At 32.0% G+C, this 25,750-nt stretch overlaps 3 non-coding genes across 3 annotated transcripts; all 3 read right to left on the bottom strand.

The window, feature by feature from the left end:
• Nucleotides 1–9,324: 9,324 nt before the first annotated feature.
• On the bottom strand, nt 9,325–9,410 carry TRNAY-GUA (transfer RNA tyrosine (anticodon GUA)). Its single transcript is given in 2 exon segments — nt 9,325–9,360; nt 9,374–9,410. It is a non-coding gene; the product is annotated as a tRNA-Tyr (tRNA).
• A 1,077-nt stretch (nt 9,411–10,487) lies between these two features.
• On the bottom strand, nt 10,488–10,585 carry TRNAY-AUA (transfer RNA tyrosine (anticodon AUA)). The gene is made up of 2 exons: nt 10,549–10,585; nt 10,488–10,523 (listed from the first exon to the last, which is right to left on the bottom strand). It is a non-coding gene; the product is annotated as a tRNA-Tyr (tRNA).
• A 15,077-nt stretch (nt 10,586–25,662) lies between these two features.
• TRNAY-GUA (transfer RNA tyrosine (anticodon GUA)) lies at nt 25,663–25,750 on the bottom strand. Its single transcript is given in 2 exon segments — nt 25,663–25,698; nt 25,714–25,750. It is a non-coding gene; the product is annotated as a tRNA-Tyr (tRNA).

The raw sequence follows: 25,750 nt of genomic DNA, 5'->3' as shown, positions 1-25,750 counted from the left end.
AATAGAATGCCAGGGGTTTCGCCTGAGATGGCCCAGGAACTATGTCCCTGGAGTTAGCCACCGGACGCCCAAGGAATCGCTGGTTGCAGGTCGTGACGCAGGACATGAGACCCACTGGATAAACCACCGATGATGTTAAGGACCGTGCAAAGTGAAGTAGGTCAAGAAGGAAGACAGGCAACATACACCACAATTAATGCCAGGAGGAAGAAGTAAAATGCAAGGGACGATCATTTTCTATAAAACATACGTTTCGTTCAACTTTACTATCTTTATTAACATTTTAAAGCTGCGGAGTTAGTTTGGTTGAACTCGATAATCTCAGGAACTACCGACTGGTTCAAATTGCAAAAAATTTCTTTGTGTTTGGTAATCCACACATCGAGGAAAACTATATAAGGTATAAATTTTCCAATTGAGTCATTTAATAATTCAGTCACTGATAAAGTGAGTATACCATTTAATTTGGGATAATGTTTTAAGGTAATTTACCTTAAAATTTGTTTCTTTTATTAATAAATTTTCCTCCTCTCGAATCGTAGATTTTAGTAAGTACATTATGTTAATTGTTTTGATATAACCCACTGTTAGAGTTAGTATACATCGGCTTAGAATGTTTCATGTGCCATACACAATTACACAGAAAAAAAATATTAAAATTAGGTTAAGAAATGAAATCAGTTTCACGGTGTATCCCGCACACAGGAGGCTAGGCAGACAGTCAGTAAAAAAACGATGTTATATTACTAGAATATAAAACAAAGAAATGTAACTTAGTGTTAAGGGTTGCTAGAATAATCTATACTAATCTATACTAATATAATAAAGCGGAAGAGTTTGTTTGTTTGTTTGTTTAAACGCTAAGATCTCTGGATCTACTGGATCGATTTACTTTGTTTTTGTTTTGTATGAAAGCTGCATTCTTCAGAAGTGCTATAGGCTATATAACATTACATTACACCTATATACCAATAAATTAAAATACTTTCTAATTTGACATGCAATTTATTCTGCCATGTTAATAACAACCGTCTTCGCTACGCGACCGCGTTCCTTACCGCGTCATTTTGATATTCATCCTTATGAAAATAAATATAATAGTCACTTTTAGCATTTCATCTAGATTGAAATTATATTTCTGTAGAAATTATATTCTTATATTTCAAGCAGGCGTAGCCGCGTCCGGGTCCGCTAGTAATATTATATAATGATTTTTAGCTTTTAATTTTAAGGCCAGTCTTGGCACAGGGGCTCAAGTGTGACTGTCAAACCGTTTGGTTGTGGGTTCGATCCCTTCTCGAAGAGATGAAATATTTATTTAAATTTATATTTCCATTTCCTCGCTCTGGTGTCGAGGCAAAGCGCGACGTTGAGTTCAGCCACTCAACACGCAATGCCTCCAGAATTCGGCAGAAAGTGGGGAACGGAGTGTCTTAACACTAGGTTTCCTCTGCCTACCCTGCTATGTGCGGGATACAGCGTGAAGCTGATTTATTTATTTATTTATTTATTTTTAACTTTGACTTTTATATCTACAAAGATATTTTAACGAATATATTTCATTTCTAAAATTTAAATTGAATTTGGATTCTAGATGATATGCATATATTACAAGAACATGAAAAAAGAAAGTGTGATACAATTAAATTATTAATATAATTCATATAATTACTCCTAACTAACTCCTAACTTATTTAAAATTATATAATTATTCCTATTAATAATGTATTTTGGAATAATACTTTTTATCAGCATCAATATTAACAGATTTGTATCCACAGAAGTAAATCTAGGTTATTTTTCAGGTTTCCTCCCGCACTAGACGTCATTAAATAACGGACAATGGAGAAAAATAACAATAATCATCTATAAAACTACGAGACGTCGTGACCTCATATAAAAATCCAAGCTAATCTTCCACAAAGTAAGATCGAGGGCACTTATGACAGCATACGCTGCTTAACGCCACCTACCAAATCTCTATGAGTCTCTATGTCTATAAGAGAGATGTTCCTCTATATATTTTATCGTCGTGCGAGGAGAAGTGAGACTAACTTGCTGTGTAACGCTTTTCAACGAATATTATATGAATATTGGCATAACATAACTATAGCTTTCAACTACCGATAGCGTAGAGTTACTTCTATATCTATACTAATATAATAAAGCGAAAGAGTTTGTTTGTTTGTTTGTTTGTTTGAACGCTAAGATCTCTGGATCTACTGGTCCGATTTTCATTGTTTTTGTTTTGTATGAAAGCTGCATTCTTCAGAAGTGCTATAGGCTATATAACATTACATTACACATATATATTAATATATTTTAAAGTACATTCTAATTTGACATGCAATTTATTCTGCCATGTTAATAACAACCGTCGTTGCTACGCGACCGCTACCGCGACGTTTTGATATTCATCCTTATGAAAATAAATATAATAGTCACTTTTAGCATTTTATCTAGATTGAAATTATAGTTTACTGTATAACATTCTAATAAATAATTAAGGAGATGTCACTGATTCCAAATGACCTAGCCACCTAGCGGGCGGCACAGTACGACCGACGCGAACGGGCAGATGACGTTGACGGTTTTATAAATTGAAAATTTACATTTACATTTTCGAACTTTATTTGTTGTTTATAATTAATTTAAAATACACTTTGATTCTTTTCTTATTTTATTTGATATTGCCCGCTAATTATCCTACTTAATAGAGAGAAATGTTTAGTTATTTCGTAGAGTCAATATCTATGTACGCACGTACGGAAAACTTTAGGTACTTTTCCTAATATTAAGAATACCTATCCTTTAGTTACTTTTAATCCTTTTGTTAGTTCATTTCAATAACTCAGATAATTTTTTCTAATAATGTGTATCTACTTATTATTCTTTTTGATTATTTGAGCTTATATTTTCTTACTAATTCTATTGAGAATTGAAAATAATTTCATGAATATATTTAATAAATATTCTTATAGTTGAAGCAGGCGTAGCCGCGTCCGGGTCCACTAGTTAAGTATATTTACACAATTTGAATTTAATTGTATTTTTAATATCCAATTATAGTCTAATTAGAATATATTAAATATATTGTAATAAATTAGATATTAACTAATATTATAACGTTAAAATTTGTGTAATGGTGTTTAGCTTTAATATTAGTATTTAAATATAATGAAAAAAGTGTTGTTAAAAAATTCTAACTCCTAACAGAGCCTCATTGAAAACTATAAATATACTGAAGAGGGAATTGATTGTTAAGACACTCCGATTTTCAGACACCGTACAATTTTTATGTTGAATGGCGGAACTCAACGCCGCGCTAGGACAGAATATTTTCTTTTAACAAAAGTTATTTCAAACGGCAAAAAGCCCCCCGATTAGTATATACAACAAAAAGATTTATTGACACATTTATTACAAATCCTATTAAATAAACACAAGAAACTAATTTTCCATATAGAATCATCACCTTTTTTAATAATTGTATGATTTTATAGCTCATAATAAACTTATCTATTAATTACTTCTAAGATGGCGAATTGATAATTGGATCTGATCCTTTGCAATTAAAACAATTATATACATCCTTTCCTGTGAACAAAATTAATTATATTCACATACTATGAAAAATACTTTTATATCAAGGCCAAAGTAACACACGCTATATCTATACTAATATAATAAAGCGGAAGAGTTTGTTTGTTTGTTTGTTTGAACGCTAAGATCTCTGGATCTACTGGATCGATTTACTTTGTTTTTGTTTTGTATGAAAGCTGCATTCTTCAGAAGTGCTATAGGCTATATAATATTACATTACACATATGTACTAATAAATTAAAATACTTTCTAATTTGACATGCAATTTATTCTGCCATGTTAATAACAACCGTCGCGTCGCTACGCAACCGTTACCGCGACATTTTGATATTCATCCTTATGAAAATAAATATAATAGTCACTTTTAGCATTTCATCTAGATTGAAATTATATTTCTATAGAAATTATATTCTTATATTTCAAGCAGGCGTAGCCGCGTCCGGGTCCGCTAGTAATAAATAAATTAAAAAAAAAATCAACTATACATACATTACATACATTTATTTACATATATACATACATTTTTAAAGTGTTAGTCCACACTTACGAAACAAAAACTCTAATTTAGAAGAAAGTTAAAACGAGCCTAATAGAATTTCGACGTAGCTTGATTTATAGTTAAGTAATTAGACAGCTTAAGCTACCTAGAGGGAACCTAGGGTTAAGACATTCCTTTCCCCACTTTCCGTCAAATTTTCATGATATTTATGTGTGTTGACTGACGGAATTGAACGCCAATATAGATTATTAAGTATACAGTTAGTATTACAGTTATCAAATTCTGGTTAGAAGAAAATCCTTTAAAGAAAGACGAAAGAACGATATTTTAAGGGTACTCAGTAATAATTAACACACATTTAAATTTTTTAACTTTTGAGTTTGACGTTTCGAGATATTTCTTTTATATATTTACTTTATTACAAAATTACAAACATTATTCGTATACGTTATGATGCAATCATTTTCTATTTAGAATCGATCTTCTCTACCACAGATTAAAATAAAATGTGTGTTCTGTAAACTAAATATTTTTATATATTCTGGAGGCATGGCGTGTTGAGTGGCGAACCTCAACGCCGCGCTTTGCCTTGACATGAAATAAAAATATTAAATATATAATTCCCACTAGTGGGAATCGAACCCACAACCTGTCGCGCTTACATTCACAAGCCTGTGCCTCTGCGCCACGAATGGCTCCAGCTAAATATACTCAAACAATTACAATATATAAAAAATATGATTTATTACCTAGGTATACTTCCTGTGAATCATAAGGAAGGAATCAGTTAAATCATTACAAGTCTAATGACTTACGTAATTTTTATAGTGACGTTTAAATTATATCAATTTTGAAATTATCTTATAAATACGTCTCGAGCTGAGTAACTGCCATTCCGGTAACTATAATTTAAAATGTGAGAATATAACAATAGGAATATAATGTTGTATTCTTTGTATTTTATTTTTATTTTTTTTAGCTTTACGCTGTATTCTGCACACAGCAGGGTAGCCAGAGGGAACCTAGTGTTAAGACACTCCGTTCCCCATTTCCCGTCGAATTCTAGAGGCATACGGACGAAGAAATCATCACCAGAACGAAGAAAAGAAAATATTAAACATCAATCATCATCATCAAAACATCATCAATTTCTCGAGTGAAAATGCGCCTGACTATTTGTGGGGAGCGGAAGGAGTTCCAGTTCAGAGTCACTTTGAGGTGCCTTCTGTCTATGTTCATGTTTTCTATTTATTACAGTAATTTGAAATCAAAAATATGATATTTTTATATAAATACTAGTGGACCCGTACGCGGCTACGCCGGCTTGAACTATACGAATATTTATTAAATATATTTATGAAATTATTTTCAGTTTTCAATAGAGAGATGCGTTAAGCAAGCTCATTTTGGGTGACGTTTTATAACAACAAACTTTGCCTAGCAACGACAGTTGTTATTAACATGGCGGAATAAATTGCATGTCAACTTAATAAGTATTTTAATATATTGATATATATCGAAAAATATTACAAATATGAGAAAAAAACGTATCCTATGTTCATCGCGAGACCCTCAAGTATCTCTATGTGAGTATTTTATCACAATTAAATTAGCGGTTTGGCCCTGATTGCGTAAAAGACAGACAGACAGACAGAGTTACTTTCGAATTTATAATATAGGTATGCATGAGGATAGTCGTATACTAAAATTTGGGGTTCAATTCCCACACGAGGAAATCAAATATTTAATATTTTTATTTCTCCGCTCTGCAAAAAGCAAAACGGTGGTGTTCATTTCCGCTACTCATCATGGCGAAAAATGGGAAATGGAATGTCACTACGTGTCTTCTGCCTACCCGGTGCGCTAAAATATATATATACGTATGTATTCTTATTATACAAAATTAACCTGAAACTTATATAAATATTTATACAAATATATTTTTTTTTATAATTACATAAATTATTTAAATAAATAATTATATTTAAATTATTTTTTCAATAATTAATAGCAATACTTATATTTTATTTACTAATTTATATCAATAATTTTAGCCCTACATATAATTACCAGTATAGATTGATTTACCTGACCTTATTTCGTACTAATGTCTATCTCAATATCATATTAAAGACATACATGTGAGTTAAGTTGTGCAATTAAAGCACCGTAGGCGGTTTTGACAACCCCTGACCTCGTCAGCTCAAGTGCCTTTGGTGTCAAACCCAGGTAAGGTCGCCTGTTCATATTAAAGTACTAATCTAATGAATTATCAAGATTTGTTATCTAGAAGAAAAATATATTATAATATGTTTAAAAAATATTTCTTAATAGTTAAAAGTTAAAACTTTATGTATTATATGTATGCTACAAATATTTTTTTAATATTTTGGTTCTTAACCAAAATATTAAAATAAAATTGAAATATTTTTGGCAACTGTCACCTTTTTTTACTACCAATAACATATTATATATTCTATATACGTATTTACACAATTTTCAAGCTTTTACATGCTATGGACGATCAACTTTAGTTTATAGAAGTGATTGCCTGCTAATATCGATAATTGATTATAGATAGATATACAGACATACATGATTATACCAATTATAGTATTAGATAAATGTAATGTACATCCTTCGGAGGATAAAATAAATAAATCAAAATTTATTGAATTTTTAAATTACCTACGTTTTTGTAGCAATTTTGTCGTGAAATGGCTATAATTATGTAGACGTATAATACCTTATATTGATTTTTTTTTCTATGAACTAATTGAAAGAAAATAAACAAATCAGCTTTACGCTGTATTCTGTACACAGCAGAGTATGCAAGGGGAACCTGTTAACCCTGTTAAGAAACTCCGTTCCCCAATTTCTGCCGAACTCTTGAGGCATTGCGTGTTGACTGGCGGAATGTGGATCGAATTCATAACCAATCCCGTTTACAGTCATACTTAGTGACCCTGCGCCACGAATGGCCTTAATAATATTAAAATAAACACTACAAACATGTTAAGGAAAGTTTGCCAAAAAATAATAGTGAAAATTGCATGTAAATCGAAGCAAGCCGTTTCTGTAATTTCAGAAACACACTTCAATTAAAATAATTGTTTTCAGTTCTATAACACTTATAATATTCTCCACTTATAGTACTCTACAATTTACACTTTTTCTTAAATATATTCCATGTACAGACAGCAATCAGTTACAATTTTATTATACGTATCGATAATATTTCTTAAGTGCCTATAATATCGCTTTCAAAGTGGGCAATATTATAACCAAATGACATTAGCCGACTCACGCACCGGTGTTGCCCTCGAGCGCTATCCGTGCAAAACAAAGAAGGAAACAAATTGTAATATATACATACACATAAGATAATAAAAGAAAAGCTAAAGTAATAATAACTTCCTTTATTAATCAGCTTAGAATTTTTTTACTTCCTCACCGATAATGACATTTAGAAGTCAAATATTGTTAATATTATTTCTTTTTCTTTTCTAACTTTACGCTGTATCAAGTATATTGGTAAGTAGTGGGAACCTTCCTATACTTAACTCTTCTTGTGGTAGTGGGAATCGAATCCACAACCGTCGCGCACTTACAATCAAACACTGTGCCCAGGCCCACGCTCCATTATATTATTTATTATTTAACTTTTTTTACTAATTATATTAATAGAAATTGGAAATGAATATGATTTTTTTTTAATATTATTATTATATAAAAACAAATTTATTATATATTTCTCAACCATCTTCAAAGCCTTTTGCTATTGAAGAGAAAGAAAAGAAGTAAGTAATGAAAAGACGTAAAACAAATAATATGAGGTTCTCATTGGGCAAAAGGGGACAACTTAGCCCAAATTACACCACCAAGGTCACCAGCTTGGCCTTATACCTTTCAACCTAGCTTATGAAAGTTAAGCTAATGCGATTTTAAATGTTATCTAGATTTTATTCTCATTTTATGCTATAATATTATTTTGTTATTTTAAGCCGATATGGATTATTTTAATAATTTCCTGAAAATTTTGTGATATGTAAAGTATATGAAAAATACGTTTTTTTTCTATTATTTTATGAGTCTATTATAATAATAAACCTACTCGATTGATTATCAGAGAAACACAGCTTCACGTTTTTCCCTCATACCATTGTAGGCAGAGGGAATCAAGTGTTGACTCTCCGTTCACAATGTCAGAGACATTGAATGTTGAGTGGAGAAACTCAGCATCGGAGGAATAAAACTTTTTAATTTTAATATTCAATTTAAATATTACTATCTTCACTATATATTAATTGAAAGTAAAGTTATAGTGTTCAATTCAAATACCACTGTAGTGAATTCAGAAACTAGTTCATGATCATAGCAACTATACTTTAAAATTCAATAAAAACATTTTTGTACACGCGTCGCTCTAATTTTTCTAAAACAGGATTAAAAGTAATGCGGAAGTACTTTATATATGTTTATTTAGGTGTGTATAATAATAATTTATATTTATACCAGTTTTAAATAATTTTAATTGTGTCTCAAATGAAAATATTTCATTAAATTTATGTAAAGCTTATGTAGAACGATAGATAAATTGAAAATGGCGATAAAGCTTACCGTTTGTATTTATTCGTGTTTTACTCTTATGTAAGTCATGTTATGATTAAATAAGAAGAAAGAGTATAGAGAGAAAGGGGGAAAGATGGAGCAGTACGAAAAATAATAAAAAAAATAAATATGTAAGTTTATATATTTTTTGTAACTTAAGATCAATAGACTCGTAAAATATTGTTTTAAAAATATTTTAGTACTACCAAATAAAAAAAATTAAATACTTAATCAATAAAGTGCATTTTCGCGACCAAACGCCATCTAGTCTAGAAGTCAAATTTAGTATGGAACTACGTAGATGCACTAACATGGACACTTCTTATCCTTAATTTATTATGGTCTATCTCCTTGTATTTTATTTATACTTATTACTGAAATTTACATTAACTGCAATATTGTGAAATTTAAAAGCCGATTACAACAATTATACCAAATATTCAATTGTTTATTTAAGGGTAGAAAACATCAAAATTTTATCAATTTTTTTTGACTTGTGATGGACTAATGTAACTATAGAAATAAATAATAGAACACAATGCTAAATTATAGCTTACAAGAAACGTCTGTAGTTAAAAAGAGATTATCTAGTTTTATTGTGAAAAAAAATATCCTTCGAGCCGGATTTGAACCAGCGACCTATGGATATCAATATTCCAACTACAGTCCACCGCTCTACCAACTGAGCTATCGAAGGCTTGCTCAGTGGCCCTAACTTAAGGGTACATAACCTAAAAATAACATCTTTTTTAAAATTTTATTCTGCTATAGCATTATTAGTAATATTCAGAACATTCATATAACTTACAAAAAACACAGTTTTTGAACTTTTGAATAAATAATACAATTATTATATACAAAGAAATTAAAGACTTTCGAAAACACAATATCAAAGATACTGGAGGAGAGTCAGGTGTGAAGAGGTTGATGACAGTGGATGAGGAAAAAGGGGTAGTATGCAGAGACCGTAAGACCGTAGTGTTTGGCGGTCTGTTGCCTCTAACTACCCCACTAGGGATACAGCGTGTTAAAATAAAGACCTTACATATCACCAGAATTTAAAATTAATTTCACTAGTGTTGATTATAAAAATACAAAAGTACAACATATTTGACAATCAATTTAATTGCAAAATATATACTATACACACTTTAAAAAATAAATCCTTTGAGCCACATTTGAACCAGCACCTACATACGTCGATCCACTGCTCTACCAACTGAGCGGTCGGAAGTGGATCAAGTGTGAATATTGGAAATTTCAGGTAGTGAAAATGAAAATAACATTAATTCATAATGTTGTTATAATTTATTAATATTAGAAAGAAAGAAAAGAAAGGAGGCTAGTCGTGGGGCAGGGCCACAGGGTGCGACTCCACAAGCGATAGGTTGTGAGTTCGATTCCCAATCGAGGAAATAAAATATTTAAGATTTTCATTTCTTCGCTCTAGTGTCAAGGCAAAGTGCGACATTAAGTTCTACCATTTAACACTCAATGCCTCCAGAAATCAGTGGATAGTGGGGAACGGAGTGTATTAACACTAGGCTCGCTCTGCCTCTCCCTGTTATATGCAGAATACAGCGTGAAGCTGTACTTTTTTAAGAGGAATCGATTGTTATATTCGTTACAATCTTAAGAGCTGTCCTTATGAAAAATTGAAACAGATTTTTTCAGTTTTAATTGCCAAATTTTTAACTTAATAAAGGATTTTTTACTAATATAAAAAATAAACTGTATACAAGAAATAAACATTAATAATTAAGCGAAAAAAGTCGCCTTCGGGCTGGACTTGAACCAGCGACCTGTGGATACTAGCCAATGTATCGTCTACTGCAATATTGTCCACCGCTCTACCGACTGAGCTACCGAAGGTACTAAACAATACGACAAAATAAAGGAACGGGATGCGATGAATTATATTTTGTTTTTGATATAAATAGACAAGTAAGGAGGCCAGTAGTGGCGCGAGAGCACAAAGTGTCACTGTTAACGCGACTGGTTATGGGTTCGATTCCCAGTCGTGGAAATTTAATATTTATTTAAATTTATATTTCCATTTCTTCGCCCTGGCGTCGAGGCAAAGCGCGGAAGCATGCAATGCCTCCAGAATTCGGTGGAAAGTGAAGAACAGAGTATCTTAACACCAGGTTCTCTCTGCCTGCACTTACTTCTTACGAGGTAAGAATATATTGATCAATGTCTTACATAACTCTTGGTCATTTCCATTTGCTCTCGGGAGCAGTCATATGATAAATTAAGGATTAAAAAAAATATTTTTTACGAAAACTGAATGAGACGAGATCTTCTTTTTAACCGACTTCTGTAAGAAAAGGAGGCTATCAATTCGACTGTTTTTTTTTTTTTGTTTGTTACCTCATAACTTTTGACTGGGTGAACTGATTTTGAAAATTTTTTTTTGTTTGAAAGGTGAAGCTTCCCGAATGACCCAATTTTTTTTGGTCCATGTATGACGATGGTATCCATGAGAAAATCACATAAGTCTTAAATTTGCATTAGGTATGTGCGCGACAAATAGACGAATAACTCAATGTCGCGCGAACCGATTTTGATGATTCTTTTTTTATTTGAAAGGATACACTTCAAGGATAATTTGGTGAAAGTTTGGTTAGGTTCCGATTATGGATTCCGGTGAAAATTGAGAAAGTTTGTTTTTTTTTTTGGTAAAAAATAGATTATATTGTAATAGTTACAAGCAAAAACTTTTTAAATTGATGTCAGAAGTGAAATTCCTGATCGTTGCATTTCTTTTCAACCAACCTCCAAAAAGAGGATGTTCTCATTTTCAACCAACTTCAAAAAAGGGAGATTCTCAATTCGCCCGAATATTTTTTATTTATTTATGTTCTTGTCAATATATCAAAATGTAACTTTGCACAAAAATAATACCTAATTAAATGAAGTTTTACATAGGACAACCACAACCACTCGTTGACAACCACTACCACCACCATCACCACTCGTTTAAGAACCATCATTTTAAGATACCCATCACTTAAAATCGTGAAATAAAATAATTTTTAACAAAAAAAAACCGACTTCTAACAACGAACTAAAAAGTGAAAAATAATTATACAAAGATTTTATCATTTTGAAGTCGGTGTCAAGCTAATGCTCACCTTTACTACAATATCTAATTACTAAGCCAGTTTGTTCTACTTAACACCGACTTCAAAATTATAAAATCTTTGTATAAATATTTTTCACTTTTTAGTTCGTTGTTAGAAGTAGGTTTTTTTTTGTTTAAAATTATTTTATATACATAAATTAAAACAATACGACGAATTCTAATATACGAGTAAATACCATAGGAATGACCAAAGCACTAAGACGTTTGATTATTATAAATTCAAAGTAATAATCAAATTAGCTTCACGATGTATACCGCACACAGCAGGGTAGGCAGGGGAGCCTAGTGTTAAGATACTCTAGTCTTATTACGTGTTGCGGGGCAGAACTCAACACCGCGCTTTGCCCCAACACCAGAGTGAAGAAATGAAAATATAAACGTAAATAAATATTTCACTTCCTCGAGTGGGGATCGAAACTACAACCGTCGCTTTACAATCACACCCTTTGGCCGCTGCGCCATGATGGCCATAATAATAGAAGTAATATTAATCGCATATGCTTATAAATAATAGATAGATATTAAAACTGTTATGCAGTAATTTTAATGTACGCAGCATTAAGATTTAATAGATAAATTTTGAAGTAATAATATTTTTTCCCTATCGTGAAAAAAACCAATCCTAAAATACTGTCTATACAAATAACATATTTCCTCAGTCTTTCTTAGAAACGTCAATATACGTTAACCACAAGAAATAGAAATTAATAAAAAAAAAAACGTAACTTAAGTGACAAACGGACGTCATACCACTTATATAAATAATTAATATGAGAAATCTTCCAATCATCCAATGAAATTGTATCAAGAATTATTTCCACTTGAACTTATATTAATTAATGAATACTTATTATATACGTCATTTTAGCAAAGCTGAAATTTTGAGGATTTCTAACTTGAAAGTGGAAACCTTTCAGAGGTAGCGCCAACTAAAGGAATACGTCCAGATATATTGCAGTAGAAACGCTCGTTTTTATATATATTTTAAAGAATAGTGTAAAAAAAATATATTTATTATTACTAGACTTTTTATGTAGGCCTTTACTAGCTTGACGAGGGCTTTAACTGTCATTTGTCAAGTTTCAAATTGTTTTAAATTCATTTTCAATTTCAATTTCTTTTTAAAACTCAATTTTTCGTCTTTGGTTTGGTCTTATTTATAGTGTTTTTTAGCTTCACGCTGTATCCTGCACATAGCAGGGTAGGTAGAAGGAGCATAGTGTTGTCACACTCCACTTCCCACTTTCCGCCAAATGTTATTTGTGTTGAATCGCGGAACTGAACGCCGCTGTTTTCCCTGGACACCTTGGCGGAAAAAGAAAAATATGCTATAGTCAAATTTAAGTTTTTTTTCTTGAAGTTCTCGTTATTAACTGTCTGTTTAAAGTATATTAAGGAAAAGCGGTGGACAAAAATCTACAAAATTTACCAAAATTACCCCAAAAGTTGTTTTTTTATTATCTAAGCATCGTAATTTTTGATACTGATATATTTTCATTATAAACGTAATATAAATATCAAGAGTTAACCCAAGCTTTTAATATTATGAATATGCGCCTATAATTGCGCACGTTCGAATGACCTAAGTGAAACCTTCACATTTACTTTACTAAATACTTTTTTACTGTACTACAATAGTTGCAGTTCAGAAGATCGTTTTGTATTTCCAATTATATTAATTTATATAAACTGTGTCAATATTGCTTATTAAACATGATAAAAATAATACTAATAAATATTATTGGCAATTTTATGATTTGGCTGGCAATTGTTATGTCAGTGTTAATTTTAAAATAAACGTAGTGTTCACACATTCCGTTTCCCATTTTCCGCCGATTTTTTCGGAGCATTGCGTGTTGAGTGGTGGAACTCAACGACGAGCTTTTGCCTTGGTGCCATACCGAAGAAATGAAAATATTAATTAATTCGACCCCACTTCGATTCCCTCGAGTGGGGATCGAACCCACAACCCTCGCATTACAGTCACACCCTCGTGCCTCTGCGTCACGACGGCCTCGAGTTATGGATTAATAATAATTATTTGTTATTAATATAACACGTATTAACAAAGAGTTGTTAATTCCACATTATCCATATCACGTGTAGAAATACTGTCAATTTAATATTCTAGTTGTATTATGTAGAATAGTAATATAAATCATTAACCTTGTATTAAAGCTGCTGCAGCTTTACACCTGTATATATTTTATAAGTCTGATAATGATATTATAAGTAATAAAAATAATAATTTCGTACTAGTCCGGTGGCAAACGACAAATAAAATCTTACAATTCTCGCATTTTGAATGTGCCTATATTTTTTTGTTGCTGCTTGTTCGCTTTCTTCTTTTATTATTAAAGTAGTTCTTGTTTTCTTTATTTTATTAATAAAACCCGAACACAGATTCCTAGTGCATATAAATTTCAAGTTTAAGTATTTAATATTTTTATTTTCTTTGCTCTGTTGTCGCGGCGGTGTTGAATTCCACCACTCAATCCGCAATGCCTCCACAATTCGGTTGAAACTGAGAAATGGAGTGTCGTAACACTAGGTTTCCTCTGCCTACCCTGCTGTGTGCGGGATACAGCGTGAACGTTCGCGAATGTTTTTTTTATTTTCTTCGTTTTGTGAGATTTTTCATAAAAGCAGTGTTAGCAGTGACTTAATGAACTAATGCAAACCTTGACCTATTTTATTTACTTAATATTTAGTTTTAGTACTGGAGTTAGGAACTAACATATTTGCGACGAAAATTAAATGTATAAATATTTATAGCTTCTATTTTCTATTTTCTTAAAAAAATATATACGGAATCTCCTCAAGTTACTAGCCATGGCGCAAAGGCACAAGTGCAACTGTAAACAGGATATTTTGTGAGTTCGATTCCCACTCGAGGAAATGGAATATTTAAAAATATATATATTTCCTCATTCTGGTAACGACGTAAAGCGTGGCGTTGAATTCTGCCACTTACCATCAGGTGACCCGTACGCTCGTTTATGTTGTCTTTTTCCATAAAAAATCCACTTCTTTCTATGTTTTATAAAGTTGTAACAAATTAATAGTCGATACGACTTAAAGAATATTTTAATATTATTACAACACTGACAATTTCTCTTAAATATGATAGACGAGTGTAAAAATTTTTAAAAAGGTCTATTCGTTTCTGTACGTATATAAAAACGTAATTGGATATATGCGATACGCCTCTCGATAGAGAAGAAGAATAAGAATGTTGAAATTTTGCAAATAGATTCTTTGTCAACCTCTAAAGTCTTGACTTCATTTCTCTAGTTGACTTCAGCCATACAAACACCAAATGTCTCTAGAATTTGGCTGCTCAGGGGAACAGAGTGTGTTAAAACTAGGTTCCCTCCTTCAGTACAATGTTTCGGAGATGTAAAAGAATTATAAAATAATAATAATCCCAAAAAACTAACAGTATACTCACTGTGTAAGATTAAACCCGTTTCCGTTTATTCTCAAATAAATTTTGATCATAAAATACATAAAGTGAATAGAATTATTTCAACTTTCAATAAAATATCAGTTAAATTTGACGTACGGCAATTTGATCCAACCCAGTGTTTTAGTCTATAGTCAATAATTTACACTAGTCTATATTTAATTTTAATATTGATAGATTTAAATGAATACCTCAGGGCCTGTATATAAACTTTATTTTATTATTAATTCAGTTTTATTATTCATAATTACTCGAAAATTACGTGTCATATACAAAATATTTTACGAAATAATCACTGGTGGCTAATTATTGTTTTTAATTAGAACTGTGTATAGTATATTATTTTAAAATAGTTAAATGATCGATATTTGTAACAGAAAATAAAAATAACTATTTATTCAATCCTTCCATTTATAAGCATATAAGATCAATAGGAAAGTAAAGTGTTTATGATTATGAACTTATGGTAATAACACTATTATCGTTACATATTGTCCTAAACTTGGAGGAAGTCGAGACATTGCTTATTGAGTAGCGGAACTCAACGATGCGCTTCTCTTTACCAGAGCGAGGAAATGAAAAACCATTCCCCCTAATCGACATCGAACCTATAAAGTATTCTATCAAAATATTTTCAAAATTATTGTTTTATACAGTTGTTTTAAGTGCGTAGTTAGTGCGTTAGGAAGTAATTATAGTGGTTATACAATTATTCTTCTATACATACATATATTTTTTATCAACCAAGCTTTACTCACATATAAAATACTCGTAGTAATGACATGTACATGTTACACTCAGTGTATACAACGAGTGTCTCTGTACGAACATGAGTGTCTCTAATTGCAAAATTTATTAGACACTATAATTAGTGTCGCATCAGCCGATGTCTGATCGCATAGTGGCCAAGTGTCTGCGTGTGATTATCATCAGGTTGCTTGTGAACACCTCGGAGAGTTGTGGGTTCGATTGCCATTTGACGGAATGAATTATTATTAATTAATATTTTCACTTTATTATTATTACAGCCCGGCGTTGAGTTCCGCTACTCAAGACGCAATGATTCGAAAAAATTGGCGGAAAGCGGGGAATGGAGTCTTAACACTATGTTAAAACACTTCACCTATCCTGCCATGTGCGGGATATAGCGTGAATTATGTTTTACTCACCAACAGTCGTTCGTATTGTAAAAGGCTTCATTGCCCGTAACATATATCAGCGAAATATTAAATACTTTATTCGTAATTTCATTTAGATTTGAATATTGTTAGTCCTCCATTAAAAAAAATTATTAAATAATAAATTTTTTAATTATATCCGTTAATAAATTAAGAATATAATAGCGAGTTTAATTGTTACATAATTTTTAATGTATAAGTATAGACAAAATCTGCAATATTATGATATCAATCAAATTAACATGGTATCAATATCAACTAACTTTTACCATTGACCTCAAAATTAAATAATTTTGAGGAATGGAGATATTAGACGAAATGTTCTATTATTAAGAATCACCAACATGGCATAGAAATAACTGGGAAAGTATTTGACACGGCGAGACGGTAGGGGACTCGAATTCTATTCTAATGTCTCCAAAGGAAATAGAGTGGAGAGATCTAGTCTCTACGGTATAACGGTACGGTACGATACGGTAAGTACTAAAGACCGAAGAAATTAACCAGTTGAAATTGAGGACATGGCACAAAATGTGACTCTAAGCGCGACAGGTTGTGGGTTCGATTCTCATTAGAGAAAATGAAATATTTAATATTTTCATTTTCTTCGGTCTGGTGTCAAAGCAAAGCGGTGCGAGTCGAGTTGAGTTCCGATACTCAGCATTTAATGCCTCCAGAATTCGGTGTAAAATGGGGAACGGAGTGTTTTCACACTAAGTTCCCTCTGTTCAACCTACTGTGTGCGCGATACAGCGTATTGGTAAAAAAATATATATATATTTCAATAATAAATTTGATATTTACATCTATCATTTTATGTGGAGGGCCATGTTGCAGTGGCATAGCGGAGTTAAGTTACGGCGCTTAAAACCTACATATTTTCAGTATATAATAATAATGAATTTGTTCACAATTTAAGTACACACTTTATTTCGAAACCAATTTTGATCAATTACCTCGAGTTTGCTATAAAATTTGGATTATAAAGAATATTTTACGCTCTTTGTGCCAAAATGGCTTAAGTTATAAGAATTTCCGTAATGTATTTTTTTTAGCTTTACGATGTATCCCGCATGTAACAGTGTAGGCAGAGAGGGTCTAGTGTTAAAACACTCCGCTCTCTACATTATGGCTCTGGGCTTGTATATGTGACAGATTGTGGGTTCGATTCCTACGAGACAAAGCGTGGCGTTGAGTTCTGCCTAACAACGCACAATGCCCTCAAAATTTGATGGAAAGTGGAACGGAAGTATCTTAATAGCTACGGACTGGCCTAACACCCCCAAGTTTCCTCACTCTTCTCTGGTATATACCGAGCACATCATGAAGTAAAAAAATATATAAAAGTTAAACAAATTTTACAATAACGTTCTTATTTAGACTTATTACCGCGTAATAATACTTAATAAGTAATTTACTTTATCAATTCTTTAGGTGGTTTTACCATTGCATTGTACTTATTGAATTATTCACGGTACAACTAATAATTATTTATATTCCGTAATCGATTTTACGATAAGACTACTTTAATAATATCTTAGTTTAGATCGGTTTAAATTTTAAGCTTATTGTATGTTTAAAGTCAATAATTTTTACTAAATTCCCCGTAATTGTCCAGTAACAACAATAATAACAACAATTGTTAAGATATTCAATTAACACAGAATATTATGAGTTCAAGGTTAATTATATGACACTAACTTAAAATTTAATTTGTTTTTTCAAGGTAAGGCAATTAGTTTTTTTAATGCTAAGTAAGGATATTTTTTTCAGGTTAACACTATATTCTGCGTGTAGCAGAGTAGGGCGAGGAAACCAGGGAACATAGGCATATATATTAGTATAGGCATAAGCATAGAAAACTTAGTGTCCAGATAATCTGCTTTGCCTGCTCTGATGTTCACTACGAGTGCGAGACATTGCGTATCGTACGTAGGTATTAGAAAATAAAACACGCTTCACGCTTTCACCCGGATTCGAGACATTGCTATAGAATGAAAAGAAAATAATTAATTCCCCCAAGTAAGGATTGAATCCAGAAGCTTCACATATGCATGATGTATTCAGATCTTAATAATATAAGCAATCGATAATATTAAAATCTACAACCGTCGTATGCTATTAGGAACAAACATTGTCTTGTGTTTTCTAAAGAAAAAATTAAAAAACGTTTTAATTTATCTGAAACGTCTTATCTATTTACAAGAGGATAATAATAATTGATAATGCAATTCTCGTTGTATTAGATAATCAAGATATGATGTGAAGACATATTTCATATATAAATTTTGATAAATTTTGCCAAATAACTTAATCTATATCTATACTTATAATAAATCTGTAGAAAAGTCGTTTCTGTACATTGAAAATATTTAAAAAAAAAAATTAGCCAGGGTGTTAAAGGATAAGTAACAGAATCAATTTTTGTCTGTTTGTCCGTTTATGTGAACACGTATCACGTAAAAAGTACACAACAAATTTAAGCAACTTTTATACATAAAAATTATAGAACTCAGAGAAGATTCAATGCTCTATCAAAAGATATAAGTATTTAAGTTTTTAAGAAGTTCATATTAGAGATAGTAGAAATAGACACATGTTGCGCTATCTATTGACAACAAATTACCATTTGTTGTCAATAGATAGTCCTACCGGTATTAAAGTATCTTGATAACGCATAACACATACTGTTGACTTTTAAACATTCTAATACTTTAGGACAACATAAATCCTCGGGCGAAGCCGCGGGCAGGCCGCTTGTATTTCATAACATTCAAAACCTGAAATAATTTTGTTGCCGTTATTTGTACAAGAGTAAAACTAGTTTCAATAAATGCAGTCGATTATAACTTATAATACAATGAGAAACGGTTCACCAATCTCAACTGTTCTACAGTAAATAACACAACCCGACGCTTCCGGTCCTAAAAGGCTTTGTTTCCGACAGATATTAAATATATAGTAAATCTAACATAATTGAGATTGAAAATAAACCACTTTGGCGTAGTGAATTATATTAATTTATACTAATTATATTTTTAAGACATTAGAAAGAGAACATTAGACAATGTATAGAAATTTAAACGTAGCGAGACTCGAACCCGTGCCTTTTGAATGTGGTCTAATCGTACTAGCCACTATGCCATACGTTTTTATCGAGTTGCTTTCAAAGGGGCAGCAGGAAACAAATTCGAGTCCCGTTCCATTTAATATTTGATATGTTTTCTAGAATAATTTAAACATGGAAATTTTACTGAGATATTTCCATGAAATTTCTTTAGTTTTTTAAGCCTATTTGTTATTATAATATAGAAAATTAGTGCGTCATATAAAACTTAGAAGATACTTAAAATTTTTCCATACAAAAGAATTTCTAATGAAAAATCATTTCCGAGACAATATCAAGGCAAAAGCAATTGCTAACAGAGTTATATAATGAAGGCACAAGAAAAAATATTAATGAGACAAATTGCAGCAATTTTCAATAGCGAATTCCTTGACCCAACCAGTTGGCGGACGTAAAATGATAAATCATTCACTAAGAAACACGCTGTCCTGCTGAACGCCCGGGGCTTTGTTTAAGTTATTTATACGTATAATTTAGCTTCAAATAACCACAATACTCCACTCTGATATAGTATATACTTGTTTAGAGCAAAAGACCGTAGTGGCGCAGCGGCACTAGGGTGTGACTCTAACGCGACGGTTGTGGGTTCGATCCCCACTCGAGGAAGTGAAATATTTATTTACGTTTATATTTCCATTTCTTCCTCTGCTTACCCTGCTGTATGTGGGATACAGCTTGAAACTGATAATCTATCTATACGTATAAAATCGAAAGGTCACTCACTCATCACTAAATCTCTGAAACTACATGTGCTAGGAATCTGAAATTTTGCATAGGAGTTATTTATAGGACGTAGGTGCTCGCTAAGACGGGAATTTGCAATATTCGACTTCTAAGGGGTTGTTTTTGGGGTTGAAAGTTTGTATGAAACTTACGTTACTACAAATGCTAGGAGTCTCAAATTTTGCATGGATGTCACTTATAGGACGTAGGTACTCATGGAGACAGAAATTAATAATAAAGTAGTTCACGCAGGCGAAGCCGCGGGCGGGCCGCTAGTATAATATAAGTACGTCGTTAGGTTTCTACTAAATACTCTATTGCGAAAAAGAATCTGTAATCTCTTTATCTTTTTAGTAGTAGGTATAAGGCCTATCATTATTACAACTTTGATACATTTCCTTATTTACTAGCATATTGACTTGACACTTGCTGTAGAAATGCGGAAAACTCGTTTCCTTCTCCTATAGTCAACAAATAGGCCTACAAGCATAATATTAACATATTTTATACTATATTAATTAATAAAAACTAAAGTAAATATTACTTACTAACGAACCGCTAGTGGCTTCGCCCGCTTGCTTACTTTATTGTGGTTTTATAATAACAAAAACGTTTCATTCATTTTAGAAACTTTATCTATACATATTTTAAAAAGTAAAGTTTCAACCAATTAAATAATAAAGTTACTTATAGACTTAAATTTGGATTTCCAGATCCAGGAAATGTTGCAAGTTCCCTGCATGGCGATGACGCTCTGCATGGGAAAACCATGGAATGCTAAGAAATTCATTTTCACTACGATACAATTGCATATGGATCTGTAAAATCTACTAACATATTACGGCAAAATAAGATATTTATCACCAAAAAGTCATTAAATTTGGTATATGACTTACTTAAATAATACTTGCTATGAATAATAATTTGTCTCTTTTTGAAGGAAACTAACAGTTGTTAACACTCTTACGAAATTATATTTGTACCGGATTATAATATAGCATAAATACATTTTTAGAGTTCTGTAGGTACTTAAATAAATAATCGGAAATGATCGTTTTGTTGTCGATCTGTCTGTTTGTCTGTAATGTCAGATAAGTAATTGAAGGCTTCTCTTATTAATAACGATTTTATAGCTTCACACGTCTATATATTTTAGGGGAAAGAGAATCTACTATTAAGTTCTACATACGATCTACGAAAGAAATGAAAATAATGTAAATAGGTAAAAACATGTCTGACAGTCTAAATGCTATGATTCAATTTCCAAACGGAGGAATGATAATATTTATAGAGATCCATCGTTACACTAGGCTCCTTTTGCCTGATGACCAGCTCCGTTATGTAGGAAAAACCATATCATTCTTTTAATAAACATAATACCGAGTTTTTATAACATACTAGTGGACCCGGACGCGGCTACGCCTGCTTCAACTATAAGAATATTTATTAAATATATTCATGAAATTATTTTCAATTTTCAATAGAATTAGTAAGAAAATATAAGCTTTAATAATCAAAAAGAATAATAAGTAGAGACATATTATTAGAAAAAATTATCTGAGTTATTGAAATGAACCAACAAAAGGATTAAAAGTGACTAAAGGATAGGTATTCTTAATATTAGAAAAAGTACCTAAAGTTTTCCGTGCGTGCGTACATAGATATCGACTCTACGAAATAACTAAACATTTCTCTCTATTAAGTAGGATAATTTTAGCGGGCAATATCAAATAAAATAAGAAGAGAACCAAAGTGTAGCTTAAATTAATTATAAACAGCAAACAATTACATAAACATTTACAATAGTTCGAAAATGTATGAAAATTTATAAAACCATCAATGTCATCTGCCTGTTCGCGTCGGTCATACTATGGCGCCCGTTAGCTAGGTCATTTGGAATCAGTGACATCTCCTTAATTATTTATTAGAATGCTATACAGTAAACTATAATTACAATCTAAATAAAATGTTAAGAGTGACTATTCATAAGGATGAATATCAAAATGTCGCAGTAACGGTTGCGTAGCGACGCGACGGTTGTTATTAACATGGCGGAATAAATTGCATGTCAAATTAGAATGTACTTTAAAATATATTCGTTTATATGTGTAATGTAATGTTATATAGCCTATAGCACTTCTGAAGAATGCAGCTTTCATACAAAACAAAAACAATGAAAATCGGACCAGTAGATCCAGAGATCTTAGCGTTCAAACAAACAAACAAACAAACAAACAAACAAACAAACTCTTCCGCTTTATTATATTAGTATAGATAAAATAAATTATTAATAATATTCATGCAAAAAGTAATTATTAACACACAAACGTTATATTATTATGATACTACGTCTTTTTGCTAATCACATTTTGAATGTGATATTTCCCTATGTTGGACAAAAATAATGTAACTGGTTTTCAAATTAAAAAAGTTAATGGAGATATGTAATAAGGAAAATCATCTCGAACGTAATTACGTACACGCTGCCTGGACGAAATTTAAGATGTGTGATATAATAGAAAATATTATTTGAGGCCGTCCTGACGCAGGGGTTATGCCCCTGCGTGAGAGCGAAGGTGACTGTAACGCGACGGTTGCGGGTTCGATCCCCTCTCGAGGAAACGAATTATTATTTATCAATATCTTCATTTCTTCGCTCTGGCACCTAGGCAAAAGCCCGACGTTGTGTTGCATCACTCAACCTCCAAAAATTCGGCGGAAAGTGGGGAACGGAGTGTCTTCACAATAGGTTCCCTCTGCCTACCCTGTTGTGTGCGGGATACAGCGTGAAGCTGATTTAATTCAAATAAAATTTACCCTAAAATTGGATTGAACAGCAACCATGGTGGATCAACAATGTTTGAATTGTATCAATAATTTCAACACTCATAGAAAATGTATAAGTAAAATAATAAATAATTTTAAATCGATTAAGAAATACGAATATAATAGCCGCTTGAGACAAAACGAGAATTTATTCATATTCAAATTTAAACTAAATAACTGTAGACGTCTATTTCGTAATTTCTTTCGTTCATGCATTCAGACTATTAGATTGTATGATAAAAGTTTCTGAAATAATATTTGAAGCTTAAAAAGTGTTATACATTCTATAAAATATAATAATTCGAACTCAAATATTTTTAGATGAATATATAAAATAAAATAAATTAATCAGCTTCACGCTGTATCCCGCACACAGCAAGATAGGCAGAGGGAACGTAGTGTTAAGATACTCCGTTCCCCACTTTCTGCCGAATTCTGGAGGCATTGCGTGTTGAGTGGCAGAACTTAACGCTGCGCTTTGCCCCGACACCAGAGCGAAGAAATGGAAATATAAACGTAAATAAATATTTCACTTCCTCGAGTGGAGTGTGCCACGACTTCCTCAGATGGATAATTTATCTTAAAAAAGATTATATTTAAATTCATATTTTATTCTACTAAACTTTAATAGTTGGACCTACCATACAGTAACATTCTTTATCTTTTATACATTGAGATTACTTTTGTAGGATGTTTCTTTTGTGAAATAGCTTAAGTTAAGATATGTGATTTCTTACTTTTTTTCACTTTGTGTCACGCATATAGCAGAAGGGCAGGCAGAAGGAACTTAATCTTAAGACATTCCGTTCACCATAATTCGCCGAATTTTCAAGACATTTGTTAGTTACACCAGAGCGATAAAAATAAAATAATTAATAAACAATAATTTATTCCCCCGATTGGAAATCGAACCAACACACCTCGCCACAATGCCCTCTAACACACATAAGAACCTAACATAACATATCACACACACCAATAAATACTACGGCGTACGAAAAATAAAAATAAATTGTCCAAAAATGAGTATGACCGAGACAAAGTCAAGGTTCGCACGTAACACCCAATGCCGGTGAAAGTCAAGGTCTCACTTACTTGCTGATCGATTGTTATACAATACATGGTTTATTATGTAATGGCCTTTAGAATTTTTGGTTTATCCTCTTCTATTGGACCTCCACGGACCTCCAGACGTACGCGTGTAGCATATACTCTTACTCTCCCTCATCTCATTTGGCCCAAGCAGCCACCTTGGACTCATCTGATTTAGATTGTAATTGTATATATATAATTATATTATATCATAATTTTAAACTGTTTGTTCATATACTTAATAATATTTATATTAGTGTTTAATATTTATAATTAATAATTACTTAATATTTAAACAAGAATATTTGGACTGAAATAAAAAATATTTGGGGCTCCAATACACCAGGAGTTCTACTTAGACACTGGATAGTAATGTGCCTCAATTGCAACTTCTTCTATGTATATTTAGTATCAATAAAAATATATATTTGTGGGATAAATCATTTATATGAATTACAATACTTTTTTTTTCGAGGCCAGTCGTGGCCTGGTGCCCCACTGGAGGAAATGAAATATTTATTCAAATTTATATTTCCATTTTCGCTGTTGCGTCGAGGCAAAGCGCGGCGTTGAGCTCCGCCACTCAACACGCAATGCGTTCTGAATTCCGAGGAAAGCAGGAAACAAAGTATCTTAACACCTCTGCCTACCCTGCCATGTGCGGGATACAGCATGAAGATGATTAACATAACACAGCTAGCTAATCGATACTGTAATTAACCACTGCATCTAATTGTTCGACCAGCGCGAATTCAGATCAGAAATATGGCGTGGACTGAAAAGTGCAGCCTCGTCCCTATTGAGCCAGTGGATCAAGGTGATTGGCTGTCTTTGGCACGGCAACTTTGTAGTCTCATTTTTGAGGCCATTTTAAAATGTTGTTTATGGGAGCTGTGGGGTGGTTGCGAGTTGATTCCATATTATTTGCCTACCACTTTATACGCAATGTCTAGAATTTGGACGAAAACGAAGAATGAAGATCCTACTTTCTTTTTGTCTATCCTGCTATATGCGTGATAAAGCGTGAAGCTGATAATAAAAATTTTAAAAAATATATACTCGTCACATGCAGTTGTACTAAAAATGTGTAATTTTACATGTGACCCTTGTTATGGGTTCGATCACGACTCGGGGAAAATGTTTACTTTTACATACAATATTACTTAAGGTAAAATTTATTTGTTGATTCACTGTTACTTGTTAGTAGACAAATAAATTATAAAATTTCTCACATTTCTTCCTCTAAATTAAAATTTTATATGTACTTTTTTTATTTATCATTCATTATGTTGACATTTTTCTATATAGTATTTTTTTAGAAAACTGTAAATAGAAATAAGAAATAATTGATAAAATATTAAAAAAGAGTGAGTCCATCTAGTCATTATCTCCTTCGAGCTGGATTTGAACCAGCGACCTTTGAACCAGCGACCTGGATCGCTACAGTCCACTGCTCTACCAACTGAGCTATCGAAGG

This window comes from Heliconius melpomene, chromosome 21, assembly GCF_056956725.1.
Source record: "Heliconius melpomene rosina isolate 202511_hmr_F chromosome 21, ASM5695672v1, whole genome shotgun sequence".
NCBI classification, from domain to species: Eukaryota; Metazoa; Arthropoda; class Insecta; order Lepidoptera; family Nymphalidae; genus Heliconius; species Heliconius melpomene.
Note: the sequence above shows the minus strand (reverse complement) of the source record. Positions and strands in the feature narration are given on the sequence as shown.